The sequence below is a fragment of the Oncorhynchus nerka genome, linkage group LG7 (genome assembly GCF_034236695.1).
Source record: "Oncorhynchus nerka isolate Pitt River linkage group LG7, Oner_Uvic_2.0, whole genome shotgun sequence".
Classification (NCBI taxonomy): domain Eukaryota; kingdom Metazoa; phylum Chordata; class Actinopteri; order Salmoniformes; family Salmonidae; genus Oncorhynchus; species Oncorhynchus nerka.
This window is the reverse complement of record NC_088402.1, coordinates 87758036-87785104: the sequence shown is the minus strand read 5'-3', so window position 1 is coordinate 87785104 and position 27069 is coordinate 87758036.

Below are 27069 nucleotides of genomic sequence, written 5' to 3'. Positions count from 1 at the left end.
GGCGAGGCATCAGAAGAGACCTTGGCGCAGGTCTGTAGCCTATCAGAATGTGAGGCTTCTTCTTCTTCGTTTCCTATCACACTTTTCATTTTCTGGTTTCTCATATCTGCACAGTTGTACACTTATCTCCAATGTAGTATACATGTGGATTCAAAGACAATAACTATAGCTAGTGTTTTAATGATTGTAATGCTGGCTGTTATTATTCCTCTAATATATTTCCAGCTGAAAGACATGAAACACATTAAACACATGGCGTCCCTCCCCTTTTTCTCCTCGTCTCTATTTCATCTCAGGACCATTTCCTCCCCCATTCCCTGGTGGTTTTAAAACAACCTTCAGTTGTCTGGTAATGATAGTTATTCTAAATAATCTGTGGATCTGTACTCTGTGGATCTGTACTCTGTGGATCTGTATTCTGTGGATCTGTACTGTGTGAATCTGTATTCTGTGGATCTGTACTCTGTGGATCTGTACTCTGTGGATCTGTACTCTGTGGATCTGTACTGTGTGGATCTGTATTCTGTTGATCTGTACTCTGTGGATCTGTACTGTGTGGATCTGTACTGTGTGGATCTGTACTGTGTGGATCTGTATTCTGTGGATCCATACTGTGTGGATCTGTACTCTGTGGATCTGTATTCTGTGGATCTGTACTCTGTGGATCTGTACTGTGTGGATCTGTATTCTGTGGATCTGTATTCTGTGGATCTGTACTCTGTGGATCTGTACTGTGTGGATCTGTACTCTGTGGATCTGTATTCTGTGGATCTGTACTGTGTGGATCTGTACTCTGTGTATCTGTACTGTGTGGATCTGTACTGTGGATCTGTACTGTGTGGATCTGTACTCTGTGGATCTGTACTGTGTGGATCTGTACTCTGTGGATCTGTACTGTGTGGATCTGTATTCTGTGGATCTGTATTCTGTGGATCTGTACTCTGTGGATCTGTACTGTGTGGATCTGTACTCTGTGGATCTGTATTCTGTGGATCTGTACTCTGTGGATCTGTACTCTGTGGATCTGTACTCTGCGGATCTGTACTGTATGGATCTGTACTTTGTGGATCTGTACTGTGTGGATCTGTACTGTGTGGATCTGTACTCTGTGGATCTGTACTCTGTGGATCTGTACTGTGTGGATCTGTACTGTGTGGATCTGTACTCTGTGGATCTGTACTGTGTGGATCTGTACTGTGTGGATCTGTATTCTGTGGATCTGTACTGTGTGGATCTCTACTGTGTGGATCTGTACTCTGTGGATCTGTATTCTGCGGATCTGTACTGTGTGGATATGTACTTTGTGGATCCACAGACCCACTCCAAAAGGCTTTCGGAGCCATCATCGACTCAGTGGGTTTTGTCCAACATGTCTCTGGACCCACTCACTGTCACAGTCATACGCTGGACCTAGTTTTGTCCCATGGAATAAATGTTGTGGATCTTAATGTTTTTCCTCATAATCCTGGACTATCGGACCACTATTTTATTACGTTTGCAATTGCAACAAATAATCTGCTCAGACCCCAACCAAGGAACATCAAAAGTCGCGCTATAAATTCACAGAAAACACAAAGATTCCTTGATGTCCTTCCAGATTCCCTCTGTCTACCCAAGGACGCCAGAGGACAAAAATCAGTTAACCACCTAACTGAGGAACTCAATTTAACCTTGCGCAATACCCTAGATGCAGTTGCACCCCTAAAAACTAAAAACATTTCTCATAAGAAACTAGCTCCCTGGTACACAGAAAATACCCGAGCTCTGAAGCAAGCTTCCAGAAAATTGGAACGGAAATGGCGCCACACCAAACTGGAAGTCTTCCGACTAGCTTGGAAAGACAGTACCGTGCAGTACCGAAGAACCCTTACTGCTGCTCGATCATCCTATTTTTCTAACTTAATTGAGGAAAATAAGAACAATCCAAAATTCCTTTTTGATACTAAAAAACTAAAAAGCAGCATTCCCCAAGAGAGGATGACTTTCACTTTAGCAGTGATAAATTCATGAACTTCTTTGAGGAAAAGATTATGATTATTAGAAAGCAAATTACGGACTCCTCTTTCTCCTCTTGAGCTCAGTTGTCCTGAGTCTGCACAACTCTCCCAGGACCTAGGATCAAGAGAGACGCTCAAGTGTTTTAGTACTATATCTCTTGACACAATGATGACAATAATCATGGCCTCTAAACCTTCAAGCTGCATACTGGACCCTATTCCAACTAAACTACTGAAAGAGCTGCTTCCTGTGCTTGGCCCTCCTATGTTGAACATAATAAACGGCTCTCTATCCACCGGATGTGTACCAAACTCACTAAAAGTGGCAGTAATAAAGCCTCTCTTGAAAAAGCCAAACCTTGACCCAGAAAATATAAAAAACTATCGGCCTATATCGAATCTTCCATTCCTCTCAAAAATGTTAGAAAAGGCTGTTGCGCAGCAACTTACTGCCTTCCTGAAGACAAACAATGTATACGAAATGCTTCAGTCTGGTTTTAGACCCCATCATAGCACTGAGACGGCACTTGTGAAGGTGGTAAATGACATTTTAATGGCATCGGACCGAGGCTCTGCATCTGTCCTCGTGCTCCTAGACCTTAGTGCTGCTTTTGATACCATCGATCACCACATTCTTTTGAAGAGATTGGAAACCCAAATTGGTCTACACGGACAAGTTCTGGCCTGGTTTAGATCTTATCTGTCGGAAAGATATCAGTTTGTCTCTGTGAATGGTTTGTCCTCTGACAAATCAACTGTAAATTTCGGTGTTCCTCAAGTTTCCGTTTTAGGACCACTATTGTTTTCACTATATATTTTACCTCTTGGGGATGTTATTCGAAAACATAATGTTAACTTTCACTGCTATGCGGATGACACACAGCTGTACATTTCAATGAAACATGGTGAAGCCCCAAAATTGGCCTTGCTAGAAGCATGTGTTTCAGACATAAGGAAGTGGATGGCTGCAAACTTTCTACTTTTAAACTCGGACAAAACAGAGATGCTTGTTCTAGGTCCCAAGAAACAAAGAGATCTTCTGTTGAATCTGACAATTAATCTTAATGGTTGTACAGTCGTCTCAAATAAAACTGTGAAGGACCTCGGCGTTACTCTGGACCCTGATCTCTCTTTTGAAGAACATATCAAGACCATTTCAAGGACAGCTTTTTTCCATCTACGTAACATTGCAAAAATCAGAAACTTTCTGTCCAAAAATGATGCAGAAAAATTAATCCATGCTTTGTCACTTCTAGGTTAGACTACTGCAGTGCTCTACTTTCCGGCTACCCGGATAAAGCACTAAATAAACTTCAGTTGGTGCTAAATACGGCTGCTAGAATCCTGACTAGAACCAAAAAATTTGATCATATTACTCCAGTGCTAGCCTCTCTACACTGGCTTCCTGTCAAAGAGAGGGCTGATTTCAAGGTTTTACTGCTAACCTACAAAGCATTACATGGGCTTGCTCCTACCTATCTCTCTGATTTGGTCCTGCCGTACATACCTACACGTACGCTACGGTCACAAGAAGCAGGCCTCCTAATTGTCCCTAGAATTTCTAAGCAAACAGCTGGAGGCAGGGCTTTCTCCTATAGAGCTCCATTTTTATGGAACGGTCTGCCTACCCATGTCACAGACGCAAACTCGGTCTCAACCTTTAAGTCTTTACTGAAGACTCATCTCTTCAGTGGGTCATATGATTGAGTGTAGTCTGGCCCAGGAGTGGGAAGGTGAACGGAAAGGCTCTGGAGCAACGAACCGCCCTTGCTGTCTCTGCCTGGCCGGTTCCCCTCTTTCCACTGGGATTCTCTGCCTCTAACCCTATTACAGGGGCTGAGTCACTGGCTTACTGGGGCTCTCTCATGCCGTCCCTGGAAGGGGTGCGTCACCTGAGTGGGTTGATTCACTGAGGTGGTCATCCAGTCTGGGTTGGCGCCCCCCCTTGGGTTGTGCCATGGCGGAGATCTTTGTGGGCTATACTCAGCCTTGTCTCAGGATGGTAAGTTGGTGGTTGAAGATATCCCTCTAGTGGTGTGGGGGCTGTGCTTTGGCAAAGTGGGTGGGGTTATATCCTTCCTGTTTGGCCCTGTCCGGGGGTGTCCTCGGATGGGGCCACAGTGTCTCCTGACCCCTCCTGTCTCAGCCTCCAGTATTTATGCTGCAGTAGTTTATGTGTCGGGGGCTAGGGTCAGTTTGTTATATCTGGAGTACTTCTCCTGTCCTATTCGGTGTCCTGTGTGAATCTAAGTGTGCGTTCTCTAATTCTCTCCTTCTCTCTTTCTTTCTCTCTCTCGGAGGACCTGAGCCCTAGGACCATGCCCCAGGACTACCTGACATGATGACTCCTTGCTGTCCCCAGTCCACCTGGCCGTGCTGCTGCTCCAGTTTCAGTTGTTCTGCCTTATTATTATTCGACCATGCTGGTCATTTATGAACATTTTAACATCTTGGCCATGTTCTGTTATAATCAGCCAGAAGAGGACTGGCCACCCCACATAGCCTGGTTCCTCTCTAGGTTTCTTCCTAGGTTTTGGCCTTTCTAGGGAGTTTTTCCTAGCCACCGTGCTTCTACACCTGCATTGCTTGCTGTTTGGGGTTTTAGGCTGGGTTTCTGTACAGCACTTTGAGATATCAGCTGATGTACGAAGGGCTATATAAATAACATTTGATTTGATTTGATTTTGATTTGATCTGTACTTTGTGGATCTGTACTCTGTGGATCTGTACTGTGTGGATCTGTACTGTGTGGAACTGTACTCTGTGGATCTGTATTCTGTGGATCTGTACTGTGTGGATCTACACTGTGTGGATCTGCATTGTCTGGATCTGTACTCTGTGTGGACCTGCACTCTGTGTGGATCTGTACTCTGTGGATCTGTACTGTGTGGATCTGTACTCTGTGGATCTGTACTGTGTGGATCTGTACTCTGTGGATCTGTATTCTGTGGATCTGTACTGTGTGGATCTACACTGTGTGGATCTGCATTGTCTGGATCTGTACTCTGTGTGGATCTGCACTCTGTGTGGATCTGTACTCTGTGGATCTGTACTGTGTGGATCTGTACTCTGTGGATCTGTACTCTATGGATCTGTACTGTGTCGATCTGTATTCTGTGGATCTGTACTGTGTGGAACTGTACTCAGTGTGGATCTGCACTCTGTGTGGATCTGCACTCTGTGGATCTGTACTCTGTGTGGATCTGTACTGTGTGGATCTGTACTCTGTGTGGATCTGCACTCTGTGTGGATCTGTACTCTGTGGATCTGTTCTGTGTGGATCTGTACTCTGTGTGTCTGTACTCTGTGGATCTGTACTCTGTGTGGATCTGTACTGTGTGGATCTGTACTCTGTGTGGATCTGTACTGTGTGAATCTGTACTGTGTGGATCTGCACTGTGTGGATCTGCACTCTGTGTGGATCTGCACTCTGTGTGGATCTGCACTCTGTGGATCTGTACTGTGTGGATCTGTACTGTGTGGATCTGTACTCTGTGTGGATCTGCACTCTGTGTGGATCTGTACTCTGTGGATCTGTTCTGTGTGGATCTGTACTCTGTGTGTCTGTACTCTGTGGATCTGTACTCTGTGTGGATCTGTATTCTGTGGATCTGTACTGTGTGAATCTGTACTGTGTGGATCTGCACTGTGTGGATCTGCACTCTGTGTGGATCTGCACTCTGTGTGGATCTGCACTCTGTGGATCTGTACTGTGTGGATCTGTACTCTGTGGATATGTATTCTGTGGATCTGTACTGTGTGAATCTGACTGTGTGGATCTGCACTGTGTGGATCTGTATTCTGTGGTTCTGCACTCTGTGTGGATCTGCACTCTGTGGATCTGTACTGTGTGGATCTGTACTCTGTGTGTCTGTACTCTGTGGATCTGTACTGTGTGAATCTGTACTAGGTGAATCTGTACTGTGTGGATCTGTACTGTGTGGATCTGTACTGTGTGGATCTGCACTCTGTGGATCTGTACTGCGTGGATCTGCACTCTGTGTGGATCTGTACTCTGTGGATCTGTACTGTGTGGATCTGCACTCTGTGGATCTGTACTGCGTGGATCTGCACTCTGTGTGGATCTGTACTCTGTGGATCTGCACTCTGTGTGGATTTGTACTCTGTGGGTTTGCACTGTGTGGATATGTATTCTGTGGATCTGTACTGTGTGGATCTGTAGTGTGTGGATCTGCACTGTGTGGATCTGTACTATCTGGATCAGTATTCTGTGAATCTGTATTCTGTGTGGGTCTGTGCTCTTTGTGGATCTGTACTGTGTGGATCTGTACTCTGTGGATCTGTGTTGTGTGGATCTATACTGTGTGGATCTGTACTGTGTGGATCAGTATTTTTTGAATCTGTACTGTTATCCTGGGGATCATTATACTGGGGATCACTACACTGGGGAGTACTACACTGGGGAGTATTATACTGGGGAGTACTACACTGGGGAGTATTACACTGGGGATCACTACACTGGGGATCACTACACTGGGGAGTACTATACTGGGGATCACTACACTGGGGAGTATTATACTGGGGATCACTACACTGGGGATCACTACACTGGGGATCACTACACTGGGGAGTATTATACTGGGGATCACTACACTGGGGAGTATTACACTGGGGAGTACTATACTGGGGAGTACTATACTGGGGAGTACTATACTGGGGAGTATTACACTGGGGAGTATTATACTGGGGATCACTACACTGGGGAGTTGTTCTGACATCACAACAAATGAGAGCACACAGGTCAGAGCTGCCCTCAGGTCAACAGGGAAGAACAAGCCCTGTTATGAAAACAATACTCCTTCGTCTCAAAGGGCACCCTATTCCCTATTTAGTGCACTACTTTTGACCAGGGTCCTTAAAGGCTCTGGTGAAAATAAGTGCACTATATAGGGAATAGGGTGTCATTTGAGACTTCAGCCTACCTCCTGGCCTGGCTACCTAACGCACGGGGACTTCAATAGTATTTCAAGTGACTCTGCTGCACAAACACAAAATGGTTTCATAATAGAAAACCCCCAGCTAGAGACAGAGAGGAGAAGAAGAATCCATTCCACAAGATGACGGATGCCATATGCAGGTACATTTACATATTATATCCTCCAGGGACTTCTACCAAGGCTCCACACCACACACACTGTGAGGACAGACGCTGGGAGATGAGAAGCAAGTACAAGGAGTCGATATTTAATAAATAACCCGAAAAGAAAACAAGGACAGCGTCTGGACAAGGGGGAACAAAACGACATTAATGCTGACACGGGGATGAAACTGAGGAACAGACAGATATAGACAATCAATAAGTGATGGAGTCCAGGTGAGTCCAATGAAGCGCTGCTGCGCGTAACGATGGTGACGGGTGTGCGTAATGATAGGCCGCCTGGCGCGGGAGCAGGCGTGACACACACGTAGTTTGCTCCACATGTTGGGTCATCGGATGTGACCTTTAAGAACAAACAATGGCTGTCGACATAACATCCTTTATGGTTGTGTCTGCAGATCAGAATACCTCCAGGTGTGTGTGTGTGTGTGTGTGTGTGCGTGTGCGTGTGTTTGTGTGTGTGTGTGTGCGTGTGTGCGTGCGTGCGTGCGTGTGCGTGTGTGTGTGTGCGCGTGCGTGCGTGCGTGCGTGCGTGCGTGTGTGTGTGTGTGTGTGTGCGTGTGCGTGCGTGCGTGCGTGTGCGTGTGTGCTTATAAATAAAACCTGTGTCCTCCTGGGAGCTGGATAGTCTCAACACCGCCCCCATCTTCCTCAGACTGTTAACAAGACATGTGGTCCTGTGATCACTGCCCAGCAAACCCGGGAACATTCCCAGAACATTAGCTAAGATTCTAGTTAGTTTAGTGTAACATTAGGATGATACAATTATATACCTTTGGAATGTTCTCCTAACGATCACTAAAAATGTTGTGCATAACAGCTATAACAAACACCACAGAACGTTGTCCAAACGTTCTCATTAGGTTACCAGGTAATGTAGTAACACAATTTACCAGTGATGTTTTTAGAACATATTGCCATGAGAAAATGTGAGACCAACATTCTGGGAACGTTTTTTGCAACAACAGGCAAACACAACTGGACAGTTTTTTGTGTGTTCTGAGAACGTTGGCCGCAACCTAATAAATGTTCTGAAAACTTTCACAGAACCCATTTTGGTTTGCTGGGTGGGGAGGGACTGCAGCAAGGATTGATATGGAAGACTAAAATAGAATTCAGCAGTCTTTAGCCTGCATATGGATTCACCGCAATGCAGGCAACAAAGCATTTGTTCTCTCTCTCTCCACTTTAGTTGAAAAAGTAATATCCTTTGCACAGCTTTTATAAATTAATTAATTTGAAAAAGTTCTCCCTTTCTCCCTGTGTGTGTGTGTGTGTGTGTGTGTGTGTGTGTGTGTGGTGTGGTGTGTGTGTGTGTGTGTGTGTGTGTGTGGTGTGTGTGTGTGGTGTGGTGTGTGTGTGTGTGTGTGTGTGTGTCTGTGTGTGTGTGTGTGTGTGTGTTGTGTGGTGTGTGGTGTGTGTGTGTGGTGTGTGTGTGTGGTCGCGGAGGCAGAATGAAAAGTTGTGGCAGGAAAAGTAGGTCAGTCTTAGGAAAGTTTATGGGTCTGTCTTAAACAGTCCCTTTATGGTAGTCAAAGGTGGCGCACTATATAGGGAAGCCTGTGTGTTTATCACTATATAGGGAAGCCTATGTGTTTATCACTATATAGGGAAGCCTACGTGTTTATCACTATAAGGTTGTGTATTTATTTTCTTAGTCAACCTTGTGTTCTGTTTCGTTGTGTTCTTAATTAAACACAGCCCTGTTTCTTTGTGTTGTTGAAAGTAGCCCTTTCTTTCATTTTTGTTCATTGGTTTCACCTTGTGTTAGTTACTCACCTGGTCTCATCAGATCCTTATTTAGTTCAGTTCATTCTGTTTGTGCCTTTGTGAGGTATTGTTCGTTTTAACTCTACTAAGCCTTTTTCTAGCGAGTTTGTGAGAACCAGTTATAGCCTTCAGTCCTAGTTTTGATTCACCTGCCTGTTTGCCCACCTGTCTATGACCATTGCCTGCCTGTGACCACGAGTCTTGCCTTCTGCGAAGGAGAAATAAACACCTGCCGCGCTCTGTGTGTGAATCTACACCTTTTTCTCTCTGAGTATTCACTACAATCACTATATAGGTTAGCCTGTGTTTATCACTATATAGGGAAGCCTATGTGTTTATCACTATATAAGAAGCCTATGTGTTTATCACTATAGCAACCTATGTGTTTATCACTATAGCAACCTATGTGGTTATCATTGAACGTTCTTCAGTTCTGGGTGACGTGTATGTCTTTCCTTCCAGAGAACTACTACATCGCTAGAATTCTACAGTCTACATTCTACATTCTACAGTCTACATTCTACAGTCTACATTCTACATTCTACAGTCTACATTCTACAGTCTACATTCTACATTCTACAGTCTGCATTCTACATTCTACAGTCTACAGTCTAGTCTACGGTCTACATTCTACAGTCTATATTCTACAGTCTACATTCTACAGTCTACATTCTACAGTCTACATTCTACATTCTACAGTCTGCATTCTACATGCTACAGTCTGTATTCTACAGTCTACAGTCTAAGTTCCACAGTCGACATTCTACAGTCGACATTCTACATTCTACAGTCGACATTCTACGGTCTGCATTCTACAGTCTACATTCTACATTCTACAGTCTACATTCTACAGTCTACATTCTACAGTCTTCAGTCTACATTCTACAGTCTACATTCTACAGTCTACATTCTACATTCTACATTCTAGTCTGCATTCTACATTCTACAGTCTGCATTCTACAGTCTGCATTCTACATTCTACAGTCTGCATTCTACAGTCTACAGTCTACAGTCTACAGTCTACAGTCTACATTCTACAGTCTACATTCTACATTCTATAGCTCACTGCTTTTATCCAGAACGCTATGGGTCCTGGTCAATAGTAGTGTACTAAATAGGGTGTAGAGTGCCATTTGGGTGTATATTTTCTAGCAGGCTCTCTTATTGTCAGCAGACGGGACGGGACAGGATGAGACAGGAATGGACAGCGCTGCCTGCATTCTCATTATCATTTTATAAGGCACAGTTGGCAGAGTGAAGTACTCAGCAGAGAGAGTATAGAAGAGTGTCACTGGCACCCTGTCAGAGTGAATTAACTAACACAAGTGGAATGTAAAGTTTGCCTCTGTTATTTTTGTGTGTGTGTGATTGGATGTCCTGGGCACTGACAGGATTAAATCTTTCTTGCTGGGCTGTTTTGACAGTTTGAAGTCCAGCTTTTCACACAAACATGTCTTCAATCTTGAACAGCTATGTATTTCTTGCTAAATAAATTTGATCTCATTGAGACTAACTTGTATGCTTATAAAAGAGATGCATGTTACCTTCCCATTGTAGAATAAAGCAGTAAGACATTGGGTTCTTGTTCTTAATATACACAAAAACAAAACAAAAACACTTTGGCAAAAAGAGATTTGTAGAGTACAAGTTTATATTGATTTTTGCCACAGAAATCGATAACGATGTGAAAGTGAGGCCCGTTTGATCTATTACCCTCCTAATGATGCAGATATGCCCGGTCCTTATAGCTCTGTTTAGTTCTCTATGGAAATACACATTCTCCACTGGGGTATAATCAAATCTATGGATGTTACAACTTTGTTAAAGCCATAAAACAGTAGCCTTCTAGCCCATTACAAACCACAATAATTCCCTTCTCATTGAATATCTGTTGGTGAAATGATGGGGTGTTGAATGTCCCACAGTCTTACTTGGATTAAATAATACTGTAGTTTATATCAGAGATCAGATTATATGATTTATATAGTCCACACCTATGAATATCTTTAGGTGCTGAAGACAATAACAAGAGGCGTCAGTAAGTCAGGGTGTATTCTGGGAAATGTCCTCTGTTATCACAGTCAAAGAGAGATAAGCTAACTGGATTTAATGGGAGTGTAAGTGTGAGAATCCATGACATCAGCGCTTATCTACAGCTGTAACCATTATCTCTCCCGGTGTCCAGCTAGCACTGGCCCATCATCCGTGAAGCCAGCGGCCCATTTCCCATGTATCTCATTGGCTTTAGAGTGGGCAGACAGCTGTAGTTTGTAGCTGACACTAAAGCAGCACTACATTTGTTAGTAAATGTAGACCCACTGGGGACTGCTGTCAAAATGTCACCCTATTGGCTGCTGAAATGTCACCCTATTGGCTGCTGAAATATCACCCTATTGGCTGCTGAAATATCCCCCTATTGGCTTCTGAAATGTCACCTTATTGGCTGCTGAAATGTCCCCCTATTGGCTTCTGAAATGTCACCTTATTGGCTGCTGAAATGTCACCCTATTGGCTGCTGAAATGTCACCCTATTGGCTGCTGAAATGTCACCCTATTGGCTCCTGAAATATCACCCTATTGGCTGCTGAAATATCCCCCTATTGGCTTCTGAAATGTCACCTTATTGGCTGCTGAAATGTCCCCCTATTGGCTTCTGAAATGTCACCTTATTGGCTGCTGAAATGTCACCCTATTGGCTGCTGAAATGTCACCTTATTGGCTGCTGAAATGTCACCCTATTGGCTGCTGAAATATCCCCCTATTGGCTTCTGAAATGTCACCTTATTGGCTTCTGAAATGTCACCTTATTGGCTGCTGAAATGTCACCCTATTGGCTGCTGAAATGTCACCCCATTGGCTGCTGAAAGGTCACCCTACTGGCTGCTGAAATATCACCCTATTGGCTGCTAAAATGTCACCCTATTGGCTTCTGAAATACCACCCTATTGGCTGTTGACAATGGCCTAGATTCTGCTCTCCTACACTGCTGTGCCACCTCATAGCAGCAGTGGTCCGATGAGTGCTGCTAGCTGAAGTAGCTACGGCAACCTAGCTAACGTTTATTCCAACAGACAGGCAGAGGTGGGGAGTTGGAAACAAACAAGGGAACAAGAGATTAGTTTGTATTTGTTGAAACTGTTGTGTGAAAGCTCCAGGGCAACGTATTCAAATATGCAGCAGAGGTAAATCACACTCTGTGGCTGACTGGCTGAGTTCTGCTGAACATTCTCTGTGTTGTTTTCCAACATCATACAGATAAACCACACACACACACAGACACACAGACACACACAGACACACACATACATTTACATTTACATTTAAGTCATTTAGCAGACGCTCTTATCCAGAGCGACTTACAAATTGGTGCTTTCACCTTATGACATCCAGTGGAACAGCCACTTTACAATAGTGCATCTAGGTCTTTTAAGGGGGGGGAGGAGGGAGAAGGATTACTTTATCCTATCCTAGGTATTCCTTAAAGAGGTGGGGTTTCAGTTGTCTCCGGAAGGTGGTGATTGACTCCGCTGTCCTGGCGTCGTGAGGGAGTTTGTTCCACCATTGGGGGGCCAGAGCAGCGAACAGTTTTGACTGGGCTGAGCGGGAACTGTACTTCCTCAGTGGTAGGGAGGCGAGCAGGCCAGAGGTGGATGAACGCAGTGCCCTTGTTTGGGTGTAGGGCCTGATCAGAGCCTGGAGGTACTGAGGTGCCGTTCCCCTCACAGCTCCGTAGGCAAGCACCATGGTCTTGTAGCGGATGCAAGCTTCAACTGGAAGCCAGTGGAGAGAGCGGAGGAGCGGGGTGACGTGAGAGAACTTGGGAAGGTTGAACACCAGACGGGCTGCGGCGTTCTGGATGAGTTGTAGGGGTTTAATGGCACAGGCAGGGAGCCCAGCCAACAGCGAGTTGCAGTAATCCAGACGGGAGATGACAAGTGCCTGGATTAGGACCTGCGCCGCTTCCTGTGTGAGGCAGGGTCGTACTCCCACCTTCCTCCTTGTAAAAAACACAGAGTTCTCTCTACAGGGAACCTGAATCCTCACATTAATGCTCACCACTCTACCTCATCAATTGCTTCCTGGCTATGTATGGCACATTTCTTCCCCTCTTCCATAAGGCCCCATCATCTGCAAATAACAGCCTCCCGATATCCGGCTGTACCTGAGAGTAAACATCATTGTTCATGATTGAGAACAACAGAGGACTAATCACGTTCCCATGTGGTGTACCGTTATCCACCAGGTAGCTGCCTGATAGTGACTTTCCCACCCTCACCTGGATAGACTTTCCCACCCTCACCTGGATAGACTTTCCCACCCTCACCTGGATAGACTTTCCCACCCTCACCTGGATAGACTTTCCCAGCCTTACCTATTGCCCTTTTCATCTCTTCCATGGTAAATGGTGCATTCAATGCATCATTTACATCCTCCCTACTATCAAGCATACCGGGGTGCTCCTCTCTCGTTCTCTCTCCCCCTTCTGCCCCTCTGACATATTTGCCGAGCTATGCACTTCGACAAACATACACACACAGAGACACACCATTATGGGAGTGTGACTGTAATTAAGGTCTATGAGAAGTCAGTCAGTCCACCAGGGAGGAGAGCAGTGTGTGGGTGTGTGTGTGTGTGTGTGTGTGTGTGTGTATGTATGTGTGATTGTGAGTGTGTGAGTTTGTGAGTTTGTGTGTGCGTGTGAAGCATCAGTCCACCAGGGAGGAGAGCAGTGTGTGGGTGTGTGTGTGTGTGTGTGTGTGTGTGTGTGTATGTATGTGTGATTGTGAGTGTGTGAGTTTGTGAGTTTGTGTGTGCGTGTGAAGCATCAGTCCACCAGGGAGGAGAGCAGTGTGTGGATGTGTGTGTGTGTGTGTATGTATGTGTGTGCGTGTGTGATTGTGAGTGTGTGAGTTTGTGAGTTTGTGTGTGCGTGTGAAGCATCAGTCCACCAGGGAGGAGAGCAGTGTGTGGATGTGTGTGTGTGTGTGTGTGTGTGTGTGTGTGTGTGTGTGTGTGTGTGTGTGTGTGTGCGTGTGCGTGTGTGTGTGAGTTTGTGAGTTTGTGTGTGCGTGTGAAGCATCAGTCCACCAGGGAAGAGAGCAGTTTCAATTAGTCTAATCACAGCTCTACTTTAACAGTAATGTTTTCCTTCAGGCTAGAAAGAACACGTGCTGTCTAATAGCCCTCTAGGTACACCCAATAAGGTATATGAAATACGCCTGTCTCTCTGCTGAAGATAAGTGCTCCCACTGCCGAGCACTTTGCTAAGACTTTCTTTGCTTGACCTTTCTATCGATTCAGTCATGCTTTTATTAATATCCTTCAAGGTATAATAAGGTAAATTAAATACATCTGTCTGGCAGCTGATTAAAGCTACTTCAGTTCTCACAGCCAAGCACTTTGCTCTTTGCTAAAACTAGACTTTCTTTGTAATTCAGTCATGTGTAACTTTCTGGTTTCAAATTGCTGTCGAAACGTCCACAGAAGGAGGCCAGACACTGGAAGTGGACCAGGAGATGGAAGTGGACCTGGACCTGGAGATGGAAGTGGACCTGGATCTGGAAGTGGACCTGGAGATGGAAGTGGACCTGGACCTGGAAGTGGACCTGGAGATGGAAGTGGACCTGGACCTGGAGATGGAAGTGGAGATGGATCTGGATCTGGAAGTGGACCTGGAGATGGAAGTGGACCTGGACCTGGAGATGGAAGTGGACCTGGACCTGGAGATAGAAGTGGAGATGGACCTGGAGATGGAAGTGGAGATGGACCTGGAGATGGAAGTGGAGATGGACCTGGAGATGGAATTGGAGATGGACCTGGAGATGGAAGTGGAGATGGACCTGGAGATGGACCTGGATCTGGAGATGGAAGTGGACCTGGAGATGGAAGTGGAGATGGACCTGGAGATGGACCTGGATCTGGAGATGGAAGTGGACCTGGAGATGGAAGTGGACCTGGAGATGGAAGTGGACCTGGACCTGGAGATGGACCTGGATCTGGAGATGGAAGTGGACCTGGAGATGGAAGTGGACCTGGACCTGGAGATGGACCTGGATCTGGAGATGGAAGTGGACCTGGTGATGGAAGTGGACCTGGAGATGGACCTGGAGATGCAGATGGATATGGATCTGGATCTGGAGATGGACCTGGATCTGGAGATGGAGATGGACCTGGAGATGGATCTGGAGATGGATCTGGAGATGGACCTGGAGATGGATCTGGAGATGGACCTGGAGATGGATCTGGAGATGGATCTGAAGATGGACCTGGAGATGGATCTGGAGATGGACCTGGAGATGGATCTGGATCTGGAGATGGAGATGGACCTGGAGATGGACCTGGAGATGAACCTGGAGATGGATCTGGAGATGGACCTGGAGATGGACCTGGAGATGCAGATGGAGATGGACCTGGAGATGGACCTGGAGATGGAGATGGATCTGGAGATGGACCTGGAGATGCAGATGGATCTGGAACTAGAGAGGGCTCGTAAAAACAATAACCTTGAAGATCCTTTTAGTTTTGTGCATCGGATAGATTCCTTGAGTGAAATGATAAGCATCTGACCTCGGCACCTATTGATCGTTTGAATGAGAGACGCAACTCGATATTCAATAATCTCCTCCATCCTCTCCTCGGTCCAGACGAAAAACGTTGACAGTGACCAGTGTATTTTTAGAGTAGCTAGTGTGAGCACGCACTCATTATTCATCTAAAAAAAGTGAAGAGAACACATGTTGTATACCGTAATTGTGCATTTTCCCTGTTTCACAGGTAGCTAGACTGCACTGTAGCGTGATCTGAAGAGTTCTGGGATCTCAACAGTGCTGTCATAGCTAGTCATACAGACCTCACTGCAGTTGATGTACACAACCCTGGACATATACATCTCTAGAAAACAAGTGTTATTTTTTTGTCTTGATATTGACAGGACTTTGAATGGAGTAACCACATCAGTTATACATAACATATATCCATACCTTTCAATAGCGTTCCAGGAAACATTCACACCATCCAACCAACAGGTCACTTAGTCTAGTCAGGCGTGAGTTGAGTTGGCGAGGTGAAACGCACGGAGGAGATGACACGCCACACACCTGAGATGTCATGCAGAGCCACAAGGGAGGCACCTCAGAGAACTGGCCCTGATGGGTCTGAGACAGTTTACAGAATACTGTAAACATGCCCCCTCCTTCCCATTCTTCCATCTGTAAACATGCCCCCTCCTTCCATCCTTCCATCTGTAAACATGCCCCCTCCTTCCATCCTTCCATCTGTAAACATGCCCCCTCCTTCCCATTCTTCCATCTGTAAACATGCCCCCTCCTTCCCATCCTTCCATCTGTAAACATGCCCCCTCCTTCCATCCTTCCATCTGTAAACATGCCCCCATTTCCATCCTTCCATCTGTAAACATGCCCCCTCCTTCGCCTTCTTCCATCTGTAAACATGCCCCCTCCTTCCCATCCTTCCATGAGGAAATGGCTGATCTGACAGGGTATGATTGGTGGAAGCAATGTGGTGGAAGTCATGTTTTACCCTGTCAACCCATTTACAGATCATTAACCACGTTTCCGTCCACAGTTTTTATGCGGGTAAAATCTTACCGTATAAAACAAATCACGACAGCTGTGATGGAAACAGGAAGTGTGGCTAAAATGGTATAAATCTCGACAGACAATTTGTTATTTTTTAATAAAAAAATAGTTTTTATTTCACCGATATTTAACCAGGTAGGCAAGTTGAGAACAAGTTATCATTTACAACCTGGCCAAGATAAAGAAAAGCAGTTCGACACATACAACAACACAGTTACACATGGAGTAAAACAAACATACAGTCAATAATACAGTAGAAACAAGTCTATATACAATGTGAGCAAATGAGGTGAGATAAGGGAGGTAAAGGCAAAAAAAGGCCATGGTGGCAAAGTAAATACAATATAGCAAGTAAAACACTGGAGTGGTTGATTTGCAGTGGAAGAATGTGCAAAGTAGAGATAGAAATAATGGGGTGCAAAGGAGCAAAATAAATAAATAATTACAGTAGGGAAGGAGGGAGATATTTGGGCTAAATTATAGATGGGCTGTGTACAGGTACAGTAATCTGTGAGCTGCTCTGACAGCTGCTGCTTAAAGCTAGTGAGGGAGATGAGTGTTTCCAGTTTCAGAGATTATTGTAGTTCGTTCCAGTCATTGGCAGCAGAGAACTGGAAGGAGAGGCGGCCAAAGGAAGAATTGGTTTTGGGGGTGACCAGAGAGATATACCTGCTGGAGCGCGTGCTAGAGGTGGGTGCTGCTATGGTGACCAGCGAGCTGAGATAAGGGGGGACTTTACCTAGCAGGTCTTGTAGATGACCTGGAGCCAGTGGGTTTGGCGATGAGTATGAAGCGAGGACCAGCCAACGAGAGTGTACAAGTCGCAGTGGTGGGTAGTATATGGGGCTTTGGTGACAAAACGGATGGCACTATGATAGACTGCATCCAATTTATTGAGTAGGGTAATGGAGGCGATTTTGTAAATGACATCGCCAAAGTCGAGGATTGGTAGGATGGTCAGTTTTACAAGGGTATGTTTGGCAGCATGAGTGAAGGATGCTTTGTTGCGAAATAGGAAGCCAATTCTAGATTTAACTTTGGATTGGAGATGTTTGATGTGAGTCTGGAAGGAGAGTTTACAGTCTAACCAGACACCTAGGTATTTGTAGTTGTCCACATATTCTAAGTCAGCCATCCAGAGTAGTGATGTTGGACAGGCGGGCAGGTGAAGGCAGCGATCGGTTGAAGAGCATGCATTTAGTTTTACTTGTATTAAGAGCAATTGGAGGCCACGGAAGGAGAGTTGTATGGCATTGAAGCTCGCCTGGAGGGTTGTTAACACAGTGTCCAAAGAAGGGCCAGAAGTATATAGAATGGTGTCGTCTGCGTAGAGGTGGATCAGAGACTCACCAGCAGCAAGAGCGACATCATTGATGTATACAGAGAAGAGAGTCGGTCCAAGAATTGAACGCTGTGGCACCCCCATAGAGACTGCCAGAGGCCCGAACAACAGACCCTCCGATTTGACACACTGAACTCTATCAGAGAAGTAGTTGGTGAACCAGGCGAGGCAATCATTTGAGAAACCAAGGCTGTCGAGTCTGCCGATGAGGATGTGGTGATTGACAGAGTCGAAAGCCTTGGCCAGGTCAATGAATACGGCTGCACAGTATTGTTTCTTATCGATGGCGGTTAAGATATCGTTTAGGACCTTGAGCTAGACTGAGGTGCACCAAATGACCAGAACATGACATGGGAACTATGGAATGTAAAAATACAAAAATAAACATTTCGTGGAGCTCTGGTTATATCAACATCCTTGCTCTTATTTTGAAGTGAGATATAGCATCCATATTATACTGAACAAACATAAAACGCAACATGCAACAATTTTAAATGTTACTGAGTTACAGTTCATAAAAGGAAATCAATCGGTTGAAATAAGTTCATTAGGCCCTAATCTATGGATTTCACAATAAATCAATAATAATCTATGGATTCCACATGACTGGGAATACAGATATGCATCTGTTGAACACAGATACCTTCAAAAAAAGTAGGGTCATGAATCGGAAAACCAGTTAGTATCTGGTGTGGATCAGAAAACCAGTTAGTATCTGGTGTGGATCAGAAAACCAGTTAGTATCTGGTGTGGATCAGAAAACCAGTTAGTATCTGGTGTGGATCAGAAAACCAGTTTGATTGTGGCCTGTGGATCAGAAAACCAGTTGTATCTGGTCTTCAATGTATCTGGTGTGGATCAGAAAACCAGTTGGTATCTGGTGTGGATCAGAAAACTAGTATCTGGTGTGGACTGAAAACCAGTTAGTATCTGGTGTGGATCAGAAAACCAGTCATCTGGTGGATCAGAAAACCAGTTAGTATCTGGTGTGGATCAGAAAACCAGTTAGTAGCTGTGGGCAGAAAACCAGTTAGTATCTGGTGTGGATCAGAAAACCATTATAATGCTCAGAAAACCAGTTAGTATCTGGTGATGGATCAGAAAACCAGTTAGTATCTGGTGTGGATCAGAAAACCAGTTAGTATCTGGTGTGACACAACCTTCGCATAGAGTTGATCAGGCTGTTGAGAATGTTGTCCCACTCCTCTTCAATGGCTGTGAGAAGTTGCTGGATATTGGCGGGAACTGGAATACACTGTCGTTATAATGCTGAAACATGAGATGATAGATGATAGCAGCGGATGAATGACACAACGAGGTGATGGTGGAGGATGAATGGCACAACGAGGTGATGGTGGAGGATGAATGGCACAACGAGGTGATGGTGGAGGATGAATGGCACAACGAGGTGATGGTGGAGGATGAATGGCACAACGAGGTGATGGTGGAGGATGAATGGCACAACGAGGTGATGGTGGAGGATGAATGACACAACGAGGTGATGGTGGAGGATGAATGGCACAACGAGGTGATGGTGGAGGATGAATGGCACAACGAGGTGATGGTGGAGGATGAATGGCACAACGAGGTGATGGTGGAGGATGAATGACACAACGAGGTGATGGTGGAGGATGAATGGCACAACAATGGGCCTCAGGATCTCATCACGGTATCTCTGTACATTCAAATAGCCATCGATAAAATGCAATTGTTTTTGTTGTCCGTAGCTTATGCCTGTCCATACCTTAACTCCATCACCACCATGGGGCACTCTGTTCACAACATCGAAATCAGCAAACCGCTCACCCACACAACGCCATACACGTGGTCTGAAGTTGTGAGGCCGGTTGGACGTACGCCAAATCTTCTGGGCGGCAGGGTAGCCTAGTGGTTAGAGCGTTGGACTAGTAACCGAAAGGTTGCAAGTTCGAATCCCTGAGCTGACAAGGTACAAATCTGTCGTTCTGCCCCTGAACAGGCAGTTAACCCACTGTTCCTAGGCCGTCATTGAAAAGAAGAATTTGTTCTTAACTGACTTGCCTAGTAAAATAAAGGTAAAATAAAAAATAAAATAAAATCTAAAACGACGGCTTATGGTAGAGAAATGAACATTCAATTCTCTGGCAAACGCTCCGGGAGATATTCCTGCAGTCAGCTTGCCAATTACACACTCCCTCAAAACTCGAGATATCTGTGGTACTGAATTGTGTGACAAAACTGCACATTTTAGAGTGGCCTTTTATTGTCCCTAGCACAAGGTGCACCTGTGTAATGATCAAATGCTCACTAACAGGGATGTAAAGACATTTGTGCACAACATTTGAGAGAAATAAGCTTTTTGTACCTATGGAACATGTCTGGGATCTTGTATTTCAGCTCATGAAACATGGGACCAACACTTTACATGTTGAGTTCATATTTTTGTTCCGTATAGATGGGAAAAGGTAAAGAAATTCCAATACTTTTCAAAAACTACAGAAGACATGTCAGTAAAAGGCTTCAATAAACCGTGGAACCTTCTTCGGGAACAAATGAATGTCCCTTAAGCAAAGCTTAAATAAATAAAAATAAATAATAAATAAATAAAGCTTCATGGCAAAAGACGTCTTTCGTGCAGCGGTGCTGGAACAAACAGCCTGTTCCGTTATTTCAAGGAGATGAACGAAATCCTCGGCGCACGGCCCATGGTTCCTGTGTTGAGCATCAACAGCTCAAGTACAGTTTTTGTTCTTGAAAAAAAACAATGAACATACATAGTATATGCCTAATTTGCCTATTGTCTGGATGTGGGCTGTAGATTAATGTAATTTCATATTTTCAAAAGTGAGCTGAGCCATGAGGAAGTGGACAGTCAGGATGCCGAGGACGACAGCCTGGAGACTATACATTTTTAGGCTATGCAACTGCAGCCTAATGTTTATGTGTTGCCGTTCCAACCCTGCTGTAATTGTCTTTATTGCTATACTCTGTATGGATGTGTGTTTTTATTTTATTTAAATAGCCTACTTCTTAAATAGGAAGGCCTTTGTTCTTGTTACATTATGCAATGGATTTACTTGGGTATGACAGAGACTATGTTTGACACTTGTATGCGTAACTGTAGAGCAGTGGCTCATTGCTGATCCTTGAGTCGTAGCTGAGCAGACTGCAATTTGTATATTTAAGATGGATCAAATGCTGCTTTTGTGTGTTTTCCCCTTACTTTAGATAAATCCTGCTGCTCCTGAGACCAGCATTCAGTGACGCAGACCGATCCGAGTCACCTTCAGCCTCACCATCCAACCCACAAAGTTTCTGGAGTCTACCAGCATAGAGCACCTTCAGCCTCACCATCCAACCCACAAAGTTTATGGAGTCTACCAGCATAGAGCACTTTCAATGTGAATCCTTTTTCCAGACATGCAAGGTTTCAATGATAACCTGGTCAAGCAAGCAGAACAGGAACAGGAAACCTTGCATGCATCACCAAGGCGGTCAAACGCTTTGAACGCTGTGCCAATGTGGCAGAGAGGCATACAAACGCTTCTGAGAGGATGTCTGGGGTGACGAACTATGCTACACACCCAGCCTAGTTAATATCCTACCATTAACCATCTGGAGGATACACAGCCATGTACCCTGATGGGGGGAGGGGATCACATACACCAATAAAGTTACAATAACTTGGCCTAGATGAATTCTTGAATGTCCATTTGGACGTGAGCATTGGGTAGGCTATAGGCAAGCCAACATGCAAGATCATGCCACACGGTGTTATACCCGGCTATCAACAATCTCTTTTATGGGTAGGATAAATGTATCAGGTTAGATGAAATCAACGATCTCTTTTATGGGTAGGATAAATGTATCAGGTTAGATGAAATCAACAATCTATTTTATGGGTAGGATAAATGTATCAGGTTAGATGAAATCAACAATCTATTTTATGGGTAGGATAAATGTATCAGGTTAGATGAAATCAACAATCTATTTTATGGGTAGGATAAATGTATCAGGTTAGATGAAATCAACAAAGGAAACACTTCAAGCTTTATTTTTTATTCGATAAATCTACGTTTGTGAGATAGAGTTTCTTAGCTGGATGTCAAGTAATTACGCACAGTTTAAAAATAATCTGCAACAAGCCAGTATGATGGAAACATTTCTCAAAAAAGTGATATAAAAAAAGTAAAGAAATATAAAGAATATAATATAAAGAAAGTGCATGTATTCTTTTTATACTAATTTTAGAATATTCGCATGAAAAGCTGTTGCCTTTTGGATGGATTATCTGCATTATCTGACAGCTATTACTGTTGCCACAGTCATTGTAGGACAAGAAAACAAAGGGGGGTCGGTGTAGACAGAATAAAAACTGACTACGGCATGCTGGGAGAACTCCAAGGAAATATCAGGAAGACGAATTCCAGCGTCAGCATTAAATTGGCATTGTGCAATGGTGTATGACAGGGTGACAGGGATTATATAGGACTCCTGGTAGACTAGAAGTGCCACCTCTTGTTGGTGTTTTCTTTGAGATTGTAATGACACTTCCTGGTCAAAATAATAGCCACTGTTTTACTCAGTGGCTGGGTCTGAAATGACTCCCTACCCTCTGGACACAAACTGGTTGAATCAACATTGTTTTGAGAGTTTAAACCACAGGAATAAGTCATCGTGGTAACCAAATTTCAACATAGACAAACCTTCATTTGAAATAAGAATGTGTTATTAGTTAAATAACGTTTAAAAAATAAAACAAATATTCAAAAAATACTTTGTGTAAAATATGTTCAATTTATATCTTTAAAATAACGTCAGCTCTTCAACATTATATCCACTATCAGAAAAAAACAATAGGTTGGGCAGCACCTCCTACTGGAGAGTTGATCTATCTACAGCTACCCTTAGGTCTCAAAGCCCTGCTTAGCCCAGCAAAGCCCTGCTTAGCTTTGGTATTTGTCACTGACTATTACCAATGTGCTATCGTGAAAATTATTGTTGAGATATCTCTACATAAAAACTTAATAGATTCACTGTTACTATCGAAGTAATTTCAAAGGGTAGGTTTAACAAAGCAAATGAAATGTGACGATACTTTATCACTCATACGCCAGTTTATTAGGTACACCACCCGGTTCACAAAAATGGATCGCTCCTACAGACAGTGAGTCACGTGGCCGTGGCTTGCTATATAAAGCAGGCAGACAGGCATCGAGGCATTCAGTTACTGTTCGTTTGAACATTAGAATGTTAGAATGGGCCAAACGAGTGACCTAAGCTACTTTGAGCATGGTATGATCATCGGTGCCAGGCGCACTGTATCCAGTATCTCAGAGACTGCCGCCCTCCTGGGCTTTTCACGCACAACGGTGTCTAGGGTTTACAGAGAATGGTGCAGCAAACAAAAAGCATCCAGTCAGCGGCAGTCCTGTGGGCAGAAACAGCTCATTGATGGGAGGTCGTAGGAGAAGGGCAAGAATTGTACAAGCTAACAGGCGGGCTACAAACAGACAAATAATGGCGCAGTACAACAGTGGTGTGCAGAACGGCATCTCAGAAGCCACAACTCGCCGATCCTTGTCATGGATGGGCTATTGCAGCAGAGGATCACACCGGGTTACTCTCCTATCAGCTAAAAACAAGAAGCAGCAGCTCCAGTGGGCACGCGATCACCAACACTGGACAACTGAGGAGTGGAAAAACATTGCCTGGATCATGACAGCGAGTTGAGTTTACTTGAGTGGCCTGGTCAGTCCCCAGACCTCAACCCTATAGAGCATCTCTGGGATGAGATGGAACGGGCTGTTCAAGGCATGAATGTACCGCCGTCCAATCTGCTGAAACTGCGGGATGCCATGGTGTCAGTATGGACCAACATCATTGTTGTATCCCCGTGGAACGTTTCCAACACCTTGTAGAATCCATGCCCCCAAAAATGGGGGGTCCAACCCGGTACTAGATGCAGGCAAAGGGGGGTCCAACCCGGTACTAGATGGGTGTACCTAATAAACTGGCCAGTGAGTGTATATCATCAGTGATGTCATTTAGGTCTTAAAGTCATCAACAGCTATTGTTTCAATTCAACCCATAATTCAACAAAAAACTTAACAAGGGTCTGAAGCTCTGGGTGACTTTAAAATTAATAATTGATATGTTGGATTCACATGTCCATCTCAACTAAATATCTAAGTTAAAGAATAAGACTAAATCAAATCAAACGTTAATTGAAATGCATTTAAAGTTTGATTTGATTTTGTCCTATTCTTTATTGACGTAGATTTTTGGTTGAGATAGAGACCTGAATCCAACATAGCAATTGTTGAATTGTCGACAACTGGAATTTAAGCCACACTAAGTCAGTGGTACAGATGGAACTATCCAATCAGAAGATAAACCTCATTCAAATGTTGATATTTGGTTGTGTTGACAACCAAACACAATAAATATCACTTTTGAAATACCAGTAAATAGCTATTAACTTGTTGACAAGTTAACAAATAATATGTTGGATTAATGTTTTTAACTCAAACGAAAAAATGAAAAAATATATGGTATTACGCCAGTATCTATACAAGCAGTAGATACTTCTCCAATGAATGTTGATATTTGGTTGCGTTGACAACCAAACACAATTCAATATTACTTTTGTAACACTGTAAATAGGCTAAAGTTAAGGCTATCTTACAAACTAACGTTCAACGTTAAAACCATTCCCACATTTTGAGGTTAATGTAACTTTAAATTTCTTCTTGTGTTAATCATATAAGGCGTGCATGACGAAGGTAGCATGCATAGGTCATCACAGGTCTGTGGAGATCTTCACAATGCCGATGCAATTATAAATAAAATGTCAGAATCTGTCAGAATCTCGATTTGGCATTGATCACTTGCACCGTGTACTTTTAATGTAATCTCAACTACAGTACAGGTCATTTGGTTCTGCTAGGTCCACCCCCGAGCCTTGTTTGGTCTTCCTACCCCAACGAGGCGAGGCTGTGGTTCGTTATTCCAGGGAGTGCTTGGGGATAAAGGAGGAGGAAGACTACACAAAGGGGCAGAGTAAGGAGAGAACAAACTGCTATAAGAAGAGTGGGAGAAGAGAGAACAATATTTGTGTGATGACCTGGACTGTCAGGCTATCCCCCTTGTGTACCGGACCGGATTGGCTGAGGACCCGAGTGTGAGGATTACCTCTGGAAAAGGAAACGGAACGAGAACGGCTTGTGGACTGTGAGGCTGATTGGTGAATTTCCTCTTCTTCCTCAGTGTACCAAAATCCCCAATAAACTCCAAATTTGCATCCTATTTGTGCTACTGGTGCATGTTTTGTTATTGAACTTGGTGACATGGAAACCCCACACCCTTCAGCATAATACAAGATATTAAAGAGAGATAAAGTGAGAAGAGATATTAAAGAGAGATGGAGTGAGAAGAGATATTAAAGAGAGATGGAGTGAGAAGAGATATTAAAGAGAGATGGAGTGAGAAGAGATATTAAAGAGAGATGGATTGAGAAGAGATATTAAAGAGAGATGGAGTGAGATATTAAAAGAGATATTGAGAAAGATATTAAAGAGAGATGGAGTGAGAAGAGATATTAAAGAGCGATGGAGTGAGAAGAGATATTAAAGAGAGATGGAGTGAGAAGAGATATTAAAGAGAGATGGAGTGAGAAGAGATATTAAAGAGAGATGGAGTGAGAAGAGATATTAAAGAGAGATGGAGTGAGAAGAGATATTAAAGAGAGATGGAGTGAGAAGAGATATTAAAGAGAGATGGAGTGAGAAGAGATATTAAAGAGCGATGGAGTGAGAAGAGATATTAAAGAGCGATGGAGTGAGAAGAGATATTAAAGAGAGATGGAGTGAGAAGAGATATTAAAGGGAGAAAGAAGAGTGAAATAAGACAGGAAGAGAGAGACTAAGAGATTGAGGGAGACAGAGACAAAGAAGAGAATGAATGGAGGGAGAGAGAGAGAGAGAGAGACTAAGATTGAGGGAGGGAGAGAGAGAGAGAGAGACAGAGACAAAGAAGAGAATGAATGGAGGGAGAGAGAGAGAGAGACTAAGAGATTGAGGGAGAGAGACAGACAGACAGAGAGAGAGAGACAGAGAGAGACTAAGAAATTGAGGGAGGGAGAGAGAGAGAGAGAGAGAGACCGAGACAAAGAAGAGAATGAATGGATGGAGAGAGAGACAGAAAGAGAGAGACTAAGAGATTGAGGGAGGGAGAGAGAGAGACAGAGACAGAGACAAAGAAGAGAATGAATGGAGGGAGAGAGAGAGACAGACAGAGAGACAGACAGACAGAGAGAGACTAAGAGATTGAGGGAGACAGAGAGAGAGAGCGAGAGAGAGAGATAGAGAGAGACAGACACAGAAGAGAAGGAAGGGAGGGAGAGAGACAGAGAGAGATAGAAAGAGAGAGACTAAGAGATTGAGGGAGAGACACAGACAGAGAGAGACTAAGAGATTGAGGGAGACAGAGAGAGAGAGCGAGAGAGAGAGATAGAGAGAGACAGACACAGAAGAGAAGGAAGGGAGGGAGAGAGACAGAGAGAGATAGAAAGAGAGAGACTAAGAGATTGAGGGAGAGACACAGACAGAGACACACACACACACACACACACACACACACACACACACACACACACACACACACACACACACACACACACACACTAGCTGCAGTGGAAGAAGAGGACAGGCGTTCCTCTCCTCTGGAGCAGAACCACTGCTGCTCCCTCCCTGTCAGAGAGAGAGAGAGAGATTAAAAATTCATCCATAACCCACCATCTCTCCTCTGAGGTACTTCCTCTCTAAAAAGATTTATCTCGCTCACTTTCTTTCTCTCTCTCTCACGCTCTCAAAAATAACTCTCCCTTCCTCTCTTTCTCTTTTTTCCCACACTCTCTCTCTGTCTCTCTTTCTATCCCTCTCTTTCTCTCTCTCTCTGCATCTCTCTTTCTCTATGTCTCCCTCTGTCTCCACTTTGCCTAAAAAAAGTTATCCATTAAGAGTGGCTTGCATGCACTTCAATTTGTCCGAGTGATGTATTATTTAGTGATAGCTTGTCCCATTGAGCATCACGGTAGATATCTTCTGTGTCTTGGCCCTTATTAAACTGTTATGATTATGTCACGGACTGCAATAGAGTTTAGGAAGAAATATATTTCCATATGCTATGTGTAATTGGAGTGTCTATTTGCCTATTTGTACCAGCTTCAAATTGCAACCTGACCCGACTTAATTAAAAGCAGGT